The following is a 13,623-nucleotide window of genomic DNA, read 5'->3' as shown; positions in this document are numbered from 1 at the left end:
AATCCATGCTACCAAAGGAAGTGGCTATTTTATGTTCTACTAGTGCACTGACCAGTGATACTGATAAGCTAGGAGAGAGGAATCCAATTTTAAATCAGAACATGTGACACCTTATCAAGTCAGAGAAACCTACCTTACCTGGTGTTGCCTAGCTGTTACTCCGGTCCCAAACCTGCGTGGTTGACTTTTAACTTCCCTCTGAAATGATCTACCAAACCTTCTCAGAGCATCTAGAGGTGGGCAATGAGTCCAGCCTTGTTAGTGATGCCCGCATACCAAGAATGAGAAAAAAAGTTCTAGATCCACTTTCACTTTTGTTCTAAATCCCGAAACTGAACAACTCGGGATGAATCTAAATTTAAACAAAGCTTTGAAACTAATTCTGATACTCATGGAATATAAAAATATAAGAACATAAGAAATAGGAGTAGGAGTAAGCCATTCGGCCTCTCAAGCCTTTTTCACCATTCAATAAGATCATGGTTGATCTTCCACCTAAACTCCATTCTCCTGCCCAATCCCCATATGCCTTGATTCCCATTGGCATCCTTCCATTTACAAAAGATGATGGACACTCAGCAAACAATCCATTTGAGGTGGGGTATCTTCTCTTGGTGCACCTTTGCTGATGGCTGTGAAGGCCAATCCTTGAGAGGCAGGTTCTGCCACAAGTGTTGCACATGAAGCTGCCAGGTGATGCTGTGAATTGTTGTTTTTGACGTTGGCGCCTGTTGCCAAGCTGCTGTAACCACTAGTCATCGTGGTAGTGCACACCAGTCCACAGGATGTGTCGCTATTTCCCTCTTTTGCCAGCTAATGACTCCCAGGTGCGATAATTGATATTTAGAGCCTTCATGTCACACTTGCAAGCATCTTAGAAGCAAAGCTTTTGGTCACTGGTCATCTGGCCCTGGCTACCTCACCATACAGAAGGTCCTTGGATATATGACCGTCTTCCATCCTGTGAATGTGTCCGATCCACTGAAGCCGCCTCTGTTTGATTAGTGCCAACACACTTGGCAGCTCTGCCTTTGAGAGGACTGCCGCATTTGTGATTTTGTCTTGCCAGGATATACCCATAATACAGACAGTGAAGAAGGAAATTATTGAGCTTCTTTTCCTAATAGCTGTAAATTGCCCATGTTTCACAACCATACAGCAAGGTGCTGAGAACACACCCCTTATAAACCATCAGCTTGTTCCTAGGGGTAAGCTTGGTGTTATCCCATGCATGTTTCAAGAGTTGGCCAAAGGTGGTAGCTGCTTTCCCAATGCATGTATCAAGTTCTGCATCAAGGGACAGATAGTCTGTCACCGTGGACCCAAGGCAGCAGAATTTGCTAAGCACTTCCAGTGGGGTATTATTTAATGTGATCAGGGGCGGAGGTGCAACACCTTGTCTCATGACCATGGTTTTCTTGATGCTTATGGTCAAGGAGAACAAGTTACAGGCATGGGAGAGACAGTCCATGAGTCTTTGTAACTGTGGCAGGACTATATCTCCAACACAGAAGTCCTTGAAGCGGCCAACATCCCCAGCTTATACACACTACTGAGTCAGCGGCGCTTGAGATGGCTTGGCCATGTGAGCCGCATGGAAGATGGCAGGATCCCCAAAGACACATTGTACAGCGAGCTCGCCACTGGTATCAGACCCACCGGCCGTCCATGTCTCCGTTATAAAGACGTCTGCAAACGCGACATGAAATCGTGTGACATTGATCACAAGTCGTGGGAGTCAGTTGCCAGCATTCGCCAGAGCTGGCGGGCAGCCATAAAGACAGGGCTAAATTGTGGCGAGTCGAAGAGACTTAGTAGTTGGCAGGAAAAAAGACAGAGGCGCAAGGGGAGAGCCAACTGTGCAACAGCCCCAACAAACAAATTTCTCTGCAGCACCTGTGGAAGAGCCTGTCACTCCAGAATTGGCCTTTATAGCCACTCCAGGCGCTGCTTCACAAACCACTGACCACCTCCAGGCGCGTATCCATTGTCTCTCGAGATAAGGAGGCCCAAAAGAAAAAAGAAAGATGGTCAAGGAGAACAAGTTACAGGCATGGGAGAGACAGTCCATGAGTCTTTGTAACTGTGTTTCCATGTGAGTGACTAGCGCAGCTTCATCAGTGTAGAAGAGTTCTCTGATCAGGATGCAATGTGTTTTTGTCTTCGCTTTCAGCCTTGATAGATTGTCGAGCTTGCCATCTGACCTAGTGTGAAAGAAGACTCCTTCCATGTCCGCAGGGAAGGCGAAGTTCAGGAGCATGGAGAAGAAGATGCCAAACAGAGTGGAGGCTAGGACACAATCCTGTTTCATTCCATTCTTCACTTTGAAACTGTCAGAAGTGGAGACATCAAACTGTACAGTGTAGTGCATGTTGTCACAGAAGCCCTTTGAGGCCAAATTTGAAAATACTCAACGATTGAGCATCCACAGTCCTCTGGGACAGAGATCTCCAACACCTCATAACCCTCTAAGTCAAGAATTTTCTCTTCATCTCAGTCCTAAATGGCCGGCCCCTTATCCTGAGACTCTTGCCCTCTAGTTCTGGACCTTCCAGCCAGGAGAAACAGTCTCCTGACCCTTTCAAGCCTCTTAGAATCTTATATGTTCAATGAGATCACCTCTCAATTGTTTAAATTCGAGAGAGTATGGGCCCATTCTACTCAATCCCTACTTTTTTTTATTCATTCGGGGGATCTGGGCATCACTGGCCATGCCAGCATTTATTGACCATCCCTAATTGCCCTTGAGAAAGTGGTGGTGAACTGCCTTCTTGAACCGCTGCAGTCCTTAGGATGTAGGTACACCAACAGTGCTGTTAGGAAGGGAGCTACTGGATTTTGATACAGCAACAGTGAAGGAATGGCGATATAGTTTCAAGTCAGGATGGTGTGTTAGGTGGTGGTTATCCCAGCATTTGCTACCCTTGTCCTTCTATGTGGCAGAGGTCATGGGTTTGGAAGGTGCTGCTGAAGGAGCCTTGGTGAGTTGCTGCAGTGCATCTTGTAGATAGTACACAGTGCTGCTACTGTCCATCGATGGTGGAGGGAGTGAATTTTGAAGGTGGCAGATGGGGTGCCAATCAAGTGGGCTGCTTTGTCCTGGATGGTGATGTGCTTCTTGAGTGTTGTTGGAGCTGCACCCATCCGGGCAAGTGGAGAGTATTCCATCACACTCCTGACTTGTGCCTTGTAGATGGCGGAAAGGCATTGGGGAGTCAGGAGGTGAGTTACCCGCCACAGAGTTCCCAGCCTCTGACCTGCGCTTGTAGCTACAGCGTGTGGCTGGTCCAGTTCAGTTTCTGGTCAATGGTGACCTCCAGGAGGTTGATAGTGGGGGATTCAGCGATGGTAATGTCATTGAACGTCAAGGGGAGATGGTTAGGTTCTCTCTTGTTAAAGATGGTCATTGCCTGGCACCTGTGTGGCACGAATGTTACTTGCCACTAATCAGTCCAAGCCTGGATGTTGTCCAGGTCTTGCTGCATATAGACACGGGCTGCTTCAGTACCTGAGGAGTCGCGAATGGTGCTGAACATTGTGCAATCATCAACGAACATCCCCACTTCTGACCTTATGATGGAGGGAAGGTCATTGATGAAGCAGCTGAAGATGGTTGGGCCTAGGACACTACCTTGATGAACTCCTGGGACTGAGATGATTGACCTCCAACAACCGCAACCATCTTCCTTTGTGCTAGGTATGACTCCAGACAGCCAGAGCTTTCCCTCTGATTCCCATTGACTCCAGTTTTGTTAGGGCTCCTTGATGCCATACTTAGTCAAATGTTGCCTTGATGTCAAGGACAGTCACTTTCACCTTACCTCTGGAATTTAGCTCGCGTCCATGTTTGGACCAAGGCTGTAATGAGGTCAGGAGCTGAGTGGCTCTCAGTGAGCAGGTTATTGCTGATCAAGTACCACTTGATAGCACTGTTGACGACTCCTTCCATCACTGATGATCGGGAGTAGACTGATGGGGCAGTAATTGGCCAGGTCAGATTTGTCCTGTTTTTTGTGCACAGGACATAATTGGACAATTTTCCACATTGTCGGGTAGATGCCAGTGTTGTAGCTGTACTGAAATAGCTTGACTAGGGGTGCAGCTAGTTCTGGAGCACAAGTCTTCAATACTATTGCCGGACTGTTGTCAGGGCCCATGTTATGTCCTCATAGGAGAAACCTCTCATCACAAGAATTAATCTAGTGAACTTCATTGTACCCCCTCTAAGGCAAGTATATCCTTTGTCATGTAGGCCCCGCCTGCCAAGCATGAGGCATATTCATTTTGCCACATGGACATTAAATTTCATACTGTTGTTGAAGTGAAGAAAGAACTTGCTTTAAATATATTGCCAGATCTTGGCTGGAAAGACATTTGCATATTAACAGACAACGTTTGGAAGGACAAAGCAGCCATTCCCTGACACATTCAACTACAATGGACTTTTGCCCATCGGACATTGAAGATGGGGGAGCTCGCATTCTAGATTGACTGCTAAGATGGGCGAATACACAAACGGACATGGTCATACCGGCTAGTCACATAGCTAACCTGCTGGGCAACCTGAGTTTTTTGAATTGGAATTACAAACAGTTTGGGCAGTAAGTCTGTTTGCTCCTGATCTGAGAAGATCTCTCCTGTCTGCTCCCATCTCTTTCTCTCAAGCCTCTGAATCCACTGAAGACACATGAACCCCAAGAGAGAAAAGTGTCCTACAGCGAACAAGGTTTAAGAAGAATACTGGGCCTCAGCGAAAATCAGGATCTACCTACAATCAAGGACTCTACAGTGAGCTTGAAGAACTGAAACAAAAACTCTTCAGATATTGCCTCAAGCTTTTCCACTTTATTTCTTCTGCTCTTTTCAGTCTCTCTTTGCATGTGTGTATAGCGTATGCATGCTAGCACGGGCACGTCGTGTATCCATAGGCATTAACCGAATTAGAGTTTAAGTTTAATAAATTTCAACTTTTCTTCATTAAGCCTAAGAAAGCCTGTTTGTGCTGGTTTCTTTGCCTTATAATTGGAAAATGGTGAACAAGGATTCACCAAGGGGGAGCGAAAAACACAGTGTATTTAAAAATAAAACCCTGTTACGGTAAGACCAGAGTAAGATTTCAATACAGATTTTCTGGTGGTTCTGTGTGATTGAATACTAGCATGTCTGCAACTGAAGCTAGTAGCTCTCCAAGCCAGGGTGAAGTAACTTGGGATAAGTTAAAAGTGCTGTCTATGGAGGAGTTGAGGAAAAAGCCTGTGCAGAGTTTGCAAGTTCTCCCTGTGACCGCGTGGGTTTCAGCCGGGTGCTCAGGTTTCCTCCCACAGCCAAAGACTTGCAGGTTGATAGGTAAATTGCCCCTAGTGTAGGTAGGTGGTAGGAGAATGGTGGGGATGTGGTAGGGAATATGGGATTAATGTAGAATTAGTATAAATGGGTGGTTGTTGGTCAACACAGGCTCGGTGGGCCGAAGGGCCTGTTTCAGTGCTGTATCTCTAAATAAATAAATAAATAAAAATGGCTGAGCAGTGTGGGATCACTATACATGGCAAGTCTAGGAAGTCTGAACTCCTGAGGCTAGTGGCCAACCATTTTTCCCTTGAATCTGAAGAAGCAGAAGCAGTGTGAGAAGTCGAACCAGACAGGGTACTGCTAGCAAAGATACAATTGGAACAAAGGAAACTTGAATTAGAAGACAGGGAATGAGAAAGAGAAAGGGAGAGTCAGGAAAAAGAGAGAGGCAGGAGAGGGATAAAGAAAGAGCCTTTCTGAAGGTATGTGAAGAAAAAGAAAGGCACGAGAAGGAATGAGAGAGAGAGAGAAAGAATATTCCAGAAGGAATGCAAAGAAAGGGAGCTAAGACGGCTTGAGTTAACTAGGGGGCGACTGAGTAAGCCCAGTGAAAGCATGGCCAATATGGAGGAGTATAATTCAGGGCTGGGTACAGAATTGTTAAAGCTATCTCAATTCCAAAATTCAATGGAAAAGATGTAGCAGAATTTTTTGTGTCCTTTGAGAAACTGGCAAGGCAGCTAAAATGGCCAGCTGAGACCTGGCCTCTTATACTGCAAAGCAAGCTAACTGGAAAAGCCCATGACATTTAAAAGTGCTATCCTCGGGTATATGAATTAGTACTGGAAGCCTATTGCCAAAAGTTTAGAACCCTCAAGAAGTAAGCTAATCAAACTTAACTGGAGTTTGAAAGAAGTAAGTAGCTGGCTTTTGACCAGTGGCTGAGGGCTCTTAAAGTACAGCTCAGCTATGCAAATCTCAGAGAAATAATTCTGTTCGAGAAATTTAAGTACTCTGTCCCACTCTCCACAAAAACCCATATAGAGGAGCAGCGAGTTCAGAGAGCCCGGAAAGCGGCTGTTCTAACTGATGTTTTCTTTAATTTTTAAGTCGGTTTCCCAGGGGAGAACCTTTCCTAGTCACCCCCACAAATCCGAAAAGGACAAAGGATGGGAAGGTGACCGGAGCCCAAGCAGTCCTGGGAGAAAAAGGAAAGCAGGAGACACAGGAAGTCCTCCTACAGCCAAAAAGCGAGGTGCTATGAACAAGAGTGAGACCCAGAGACCTGTGTGCTTCCATTGTAATAAAGCAGGGCATTTAAAAGCTGACTGCTGGAAACTAAAGGGAAAACTGGTAGGGTTAATCAGAGCACACCCATTCAGTGAAGAAGCAAACCTGATGGAAAGGACAGCAGAACAAGCTGTTGCTTTAACTGCAGTAAGAGTGAGACCCAGGAAGCTTACAGCTGCAAGTTCAGCAAAGTTTAATAGGATTCTTGAGGGTTATCAGGGTTTTGTGTCTGAAGGGAAAGTAACCCCATACCCCTCGAGTGGGGTAAGCAAGCCCATAGTAATTACCAGGGACGCAGGGGCCACTAGACCCCTTTTTCTGGGAAAAGGCCTGACCTTTCCCCCTGAGATTTCAGTGAACAGCAGAATGGTGCTGAATGGTATTGGAGGGCAGTGTATGCTTGTACCTGTACACTGGGTGTACCTGGTGTGCGACCTAGTTTCGGGACCGGTGACCATAGGGATTGTCCCTAGTTTGCCTGTGGATGGGGTTGACTGCTCCTAGGTAATCATCTGGCGGGGGTGAAGGTGGTAGTCCCCCCAGTAGTGAAAGAAAGACCGCAGGAAGTCAGAGACAGGGCAGTGGCGGGAGACGGACCCCTGCAGTTTCCCTGAATGTATAGTGGATCAGGCCATGATCAAACCAGCTCCCCCAGAGGACACTGCATTGGCACTGCAGGCAAATGACCATGAGGTCTGCCTGTCTAAGACTTTCTTTGGAAAGTTAGGAGACCCAGGGAATGAATTAAATGGATTTTCCCTAGCTGAGGTTCAGCGAGCTGGCCCAGTATTGTGAGAGTTAGCACAGGCTGCCCAGTCTGAAAGTGAAGCAGAGGGAGTCGCTGATTGCTACTATTTAACGAATGAGGTACTGATGAGAAGTGAAGTTCTCCACACAGACCTGAGAACAAGGAGTGGACAGTAGTTCACCAGTTAGTAGTGCCACAGAGGTACAGGAGAGAAATATTAAGAAGGGCCTATGAGACTACAGTGGCTGTACATGCCCGTTTACGAAAGAAAAAAGCCTGCGGAAGTCAGCAGTTTGACTGGCCAAAACTCAACAAAGATGTGGTGGAGTACTGCAGGAGTTGCCACATGTGCCAGGTTGAGGGAAAACACCAACCTATAATGAAACCTGCACCCCTAAGTTCTGTACCAGTGTTTGGAGGACCCGCCAGCAGAGGGCTAGTGAACTGTAAGGGACCCCCATCGAGAACAAAAAGGCACAGGCAGGCACATGGCTGGCAAAAGGTTAGAAAGGGAAGGAGAAAAAGTCTCCAAGAGGGCAGGTTAAAGGAAGTTCGGCAGGAATTCCGGATGAAACCCCTATTGTCTGGTCAGTCAACCCCCAAAAATGTGAAAAGTTTGACCGCACAACCTCCTATGTAAATGCAGACACTAGAAGCACCCCACCAGAGTTGGTAGCATTTACAGGAACCTGCAGAGACAAAGAAAGACCTCTAGGGGGCACAGAAACTGTGAGGGTGGTGCCTCACCTAGTCAAAGTGTCACAGGGGCGTGCAGTAGAGTCTGCACAAATACCTGCGGGCAGGAGTGTCCTCTGGGACACAAAGAATACACCCCCACAGTCAGAACCAAAGAGAAACCATCCCATCCCCCTTTTCAGATCGCAACAGGAACAAAGACCTGAGGCAGCCATGGAAATGGACTAACAGAAGAGAAACTTCCCAGAAAAAAGAACCACATATTTATTGGGATGCCAAAAAGGGACAATTTAAGCAGCACTGGTGCCAAGAGTAGACAGGCTGTAATAAGTTTTAGGATTTATGAATGAATGGTAATGAATGAGAGAAATGCATAGTTTTTTTCACTATCTTACATTTTTCTCTCGACCCTTTTAATGTAGTGCTCTTTTCTCAAATTGCATTTCATTCTGCTGGGTGTGGAGGTGTCATGCAGGCCCCACCTGTCAAGCATGAGGCATATTAATTTTGCCACATGGACATTAAATTTCAAACTGTTGTTGAAGTGAAGAAAGGACTTGGTTTAAAAAATTGTCAGATCTTGGCTAGAAAGACATTTGCATATTAACCAACAGTGTTTGGAAGGACAAAGCAGCCATTCCCTGACACATTCAACCCACAATGGACCCTTGGCTGGAAAGACATTTGCATATTAACAGACAGTGCTTGGAAAGGACAAAGGACCATTCCCTGTCACATTCAACCCACAATGGACTTTGATCACCAGACGTTAAAGGTGGGGGTGCTCGCATTCCAGGTTGATTGCTAATATGGCCGAATAAACAAATGGACATGGTCGAACCAGCTAGTCACATGACTAACCTGCCGGGCAACCTGAGTTTTTTGAATTTGTACAAACAGTTTGAGCAGAAAGTCTGTTTACTGCTGAACTGGGAAGACCTCTCCTGTCTGCTCCCATCTCTTTCTCACAAGCCTCTGAATCCATTGAAGACATATAAACCCCAAGAGAGAAAAGTCTCCTACAGCGAACAAGGTTTAAGAAGAATACTGGGCCCCAATGAAAAGCAAGATGTACCTACAATCAAGGACTCTACAATGAGCTCAAAGAACTGTAACAAAAACTCTTCAGATATTGCCTCAAACTTTTCCACTTTATTTCTTTTGCTCTTTTCTGTCTCTATTTGCATGTGTGTATCGCATATGCATGCTAGCTTGGGCACGTCGTGTATCCGTAGGCGTCAACTGAATTAGAGTTTAAGTTTAATAAAATTTCAACTTTTTTTCTTTAAATTTAAAAAAGCTTGTTTGTGCTGGTTTCTTTGCCTTATAATTGGAAAGCGGTGAACAAAGATTCACCAAGGGGGAGCTAAAAACACGGTGTGTTTAAAAATAAAACCCTGTTATGGTAAGACCAGGTGAAGGCTGAAAGGGAACCCTAGACCGCTTTCTCACCTGGTCGTAACACCTTCCTTAGGTACAGAAACCAAAACAGTATACAGTACGGTAAGTCCAAAATCCTGTACAACAGCAGCAAAACTTCCTTACTCTTGTACTTGAACCCCTTGCAATAAAAACCAACATACCATTTGGTTTCCTAATTGCTTACCTGCATGTTAACTTTCTGTGTTTCATGTACAAGAACACCCAAATCCCTCTAAACACCAAATTTAATAGTTCCTCACCATTTAAAAATATATATTTTTTATTCTCTTACTAAAGCGAATATCCTCACATTTCCCCTCATTGTAGTCCATCTGCCACCTTCTTGCCCACTCACTTAACCGGTCTATATCCATTTGCAGACCTTTTGTATGCTCCTCACAGCTTACTTTTCCACCTAGCTTTGTATTGTCGGCAAACCTGAATGCATTACACTCAGTCCCTTCATCTAAGTCATTAATATAGATTGTAAATAGCTGAGGCCCCTGCACTGATCGTTGTGGCACCCCAGTAATAACAGCTGCCAACCTGAAAACAACCTGAGATAAAAGCTGGTTTTGTAATGACAATGCATTGAAGTGAATGGATGAACTGTCACGTGAATCTACATGCTTCAGCTGTGTGACTTTCTTTAGTTTTTTGCTAGGATGTTAAACTAGGTACCATCCCTGATAAATGGGAGTATGTTAGAAAACTATGATGTAATTTATCACAAGTAAAACATGATTCTTTTAGTCTGTCTATGGAGCTGCAATGACGGTGGATGTTAATTTCTTCACATTTTTAGCTGCCCTGCAGACCATATACTGCAATAGAATGATTTCAGAACCACAGTATCCTATACAGGACACATCATTTATGGCTACATCACTAAAGAAAATCAAACAGAACAGCTTCCTATGGGCTATCATCAGAGCCTGTCAATTAAGTTGTATTTTGCAGCCTTCTAACACATTGTCAGCTACTGTTCTCTGTAAACTGCAACTTTATGATTGGTGCATTCACAGGAAGTGCAGAGTTTATTCATCAGAAAATGGTTTAGGTAACTGATTAGTTGTGTAAACACAATTCCAAGTTGTGGGGTCAGAATAGGGTTGGACGTGTTCTTGGAGGCTTCACCACATGACCTTCAACTGCCTGACCCCCACACTTCTGTCATTGGTCACCTACCACGCCCGTCCTCAAAGTGTACTGCTTTCCCACATTAATTGGGAAACGAGCAGATACATTGCTGCCTGGTTGAATAATTCTTAACTCTCAGTTAAAACAGCTTTTTTTCTTGCATTTGCAGCATTTTTATTACAAGTCAATGAAAATATAAACAGAAAATAAAAAGAATCTAATTCTTTACTGCCCTATGATTTTCCTCCCTGGTAGCTGCAGGTTCTCCTGGAGATTAATCTTCAATTCCTGGAGACTCCAGGACAATAACATGGTTACACTTACTTTCCAATTCGATCCTCATCTATCGTAGAAAAAATTGCTCACTGTGACATTTCTGAAGGTTCTGCTGTCATATAACAGATTGCCCTAGTCCAGAAGCCTTCAGAATGCCAAAGCTGCACAACAGCCAGTGGAGCATAATGTGGTCAATTAAAATCAGTGCTAACAGAACCAGAGGCTCCTTGAAAGGCTTCAAGTTCACAAAGTCTGCAATTTTTAGAAACATGGTAGTGTATACAGATTTGATATGTTAAAAATTATTTTTAAGACTTTGAACATGCTCTGTTACAATCCATTCTTCACAACCTGCTAAGTTACTTGTAACCTTCCCACACTTCCTTCCTACACTCACCTTATAGGCAATGTTCAGTTGTTTGAGAATAGGCTGTAAGTGTGGGCTTAGATTTAAATGTTTTTTTTGCCAAATGTAAGATTATTTTAGAAGGAGAAATAGTGGATTAGCTCATGTATTTGAGCTGTGCTTTTTCTGACCTATGTCAGTGCCTGTAGCACTTGGTATCTATAGATTTGGCTTTCATAAGATATTTATAACTACATAACCATGAAATTTTCTCTATTTGATCTTCAAGCACTTCCCAGAACAGTCCAACACATTGAAGAAAAACTGTAAAGCCATAACAATGCTGAATTTTAACAATACTGTTTGTTAAATTTGTTATTTAATCTCACCTGCCCTCTGCCCTATCAAACACCTTCCCCTTTGTTCTCTTTCCCCACCGCCCCCCTCCCCTTCACTTGCTTAAAACCTATTTCTTTTCTAACCTTTGCTAGTGCTGATCAAAGGTCACAAACCTGAAACGTTAATTCTGCTTTTCTCTCCACAGATGCTGCCAGACCTGCTGAGTATTTCCAGCATTTTCTGTTTTTATTTCAGATTTCTAGCATCTCCAGTATTTTGCTTTTAATTTAACAATGCTACATTTGTTGTGTTTCCATGACTTTTAGAGTTTATTACTTTTTACCTAACTGTGCAGGCATGGTGAGAAGTACAAGTGTCATTTTAGTAGTGGCCTATGCTCAAACAAATTTGAACATGGTTGTAAACAAATGCAACAAGGGCACAATGCCATAGCTCAGTAATAAAGACAACTAAAAAAGTTTGTTTTCAAAGTAGGGTCATTCTGCGAATCACGTTGGGATTTTTAAAAAAGTCAGTTTGTGAGTTTACGATTGCAGATTATGTGAATTTAACACTTCCTTCGTAACTGGTCATTGATCCAAAATGAACATAACGTTTCTAAACATACACTTGCACAGTGATGGATAAAGCCATGAAACAAGTGTCATAGATTACAGAAACTGTTGTATGCGATACAATGTCCAGGAATCATACCAGATTTAGACTTTTCCAGTAATCAACAGCAGATTGTTTCCCAATAAACTTGAAGTAATGAAGCATAATTGTCATCCTTACACTTTAAGGGAAATCATGCAGCTACATTTGACATCCAAACTGAAACTCTCTGTTGACCCCAAGAAGTAGACCTAAAATTCAACCTGGCCAAAAATAGTAAACCCCTTCCCTGTGTGATATTTTACCTCCCACAATAGCAACACTGTCACACAGATCAAGCAGATCCCCAGTCCACTTTGAGTTAACTGATCTCAGCCAGGACAACTAGGCTACAATTAGCCTTAACATCCCTGGGACAGGAGAAAAATTCAGCTGGGATTCACACTCCTAAGCACTTATGTGATATCTACTGGAAAATGCACACATGGATGAGAATAGGTTCTGATGTGGTCCCTCTATGAAATAATCTACTGGCACAATCTTGACACATATAAAGGATGGACACTTGGACAAGGTGGCCATTATCAGTGAAACTATGCTGAGGAAAGCCTGTATCTTTATGATGGGGCAGGATGGGTGGAATGTATGATGCACATAGATACAGAAACTCAGAAGCAGTTTTCTTTTGAACAGGCTCAGAGTGATTTCAAAACTGTAATCAAATCATAATGTTGAAGTAAAAATTGGAAGGTGCTCAGTGTTGGATTGCAACCTTTTAATCAATTCCAAGGGGGAGTTTTCACCTGCCAGGATGGATGGGTGTCAGTGCGTGCAGGAGGTTAAAGAAGCAAAAATTCCTGGTGTGTCAGGAAGCCAGCAGTACCTCGCTGACTTCCACATTTGACTGGAGCGCATTTATGATCATGTGGGAAACCCCCGTGAGACAGGCAGTTCTGCGATCTTTAACCTTGGATTCTGGCTTTGACGGCCAGCGCATGGGTTTCCTGGGCAGCCTGAAACTCACCAAGTTGAACAAGGTGAAAGGATGGTGGGGATTAACGGGGCTGCGCAATTGACAGGCTAGAAAGCCTTTAAACACTGACATCTGACAACACTTTCTTTGGCTAGATGAAAGGCATTTGCTCAAAGGACACTTGTTCTGAGAGTGTGCTTTCACTGCTTTGGAGGTGATTTCCAAGATTTTGGAGGTCATTTCTGCTACTTTAGACTTTTTTCCATTGATCTGTGCTTCACAGCTATCAATCTTCAAGTCAACATGGGAGCCACTAATGCAGCTCTACCTTTGATATCTGATGAGGAACAAGAGGAGCAGCATCAGCAACAACAACTTATATTTATATAGCGCCTTTAACATAATAAAACGTCCTTCACAGGAGCAGTATAAAATAAAGTATGACACCGAGCCACAAAAGAAGCTATTAGGTCAGATGACCAAAACCTT

This window comes from Heterodontus francisci, chromosome 30 (assembly GCF_036365525.1).
Source record: "Heterodontus francisci isolate sHetFra1 chromosome 30, sHetFra1.hap1, whole genome shotgun sequence".
Lineage (NCBI taxonomy): Eukaryota > Metazoa > Chordata > Chondrichthyes > Heterodontiformes > Heterodontidae > Heterodontus > Heterodontus francisci.
This window is presented reverse-complemented; position numbering follows the sequence as displayed.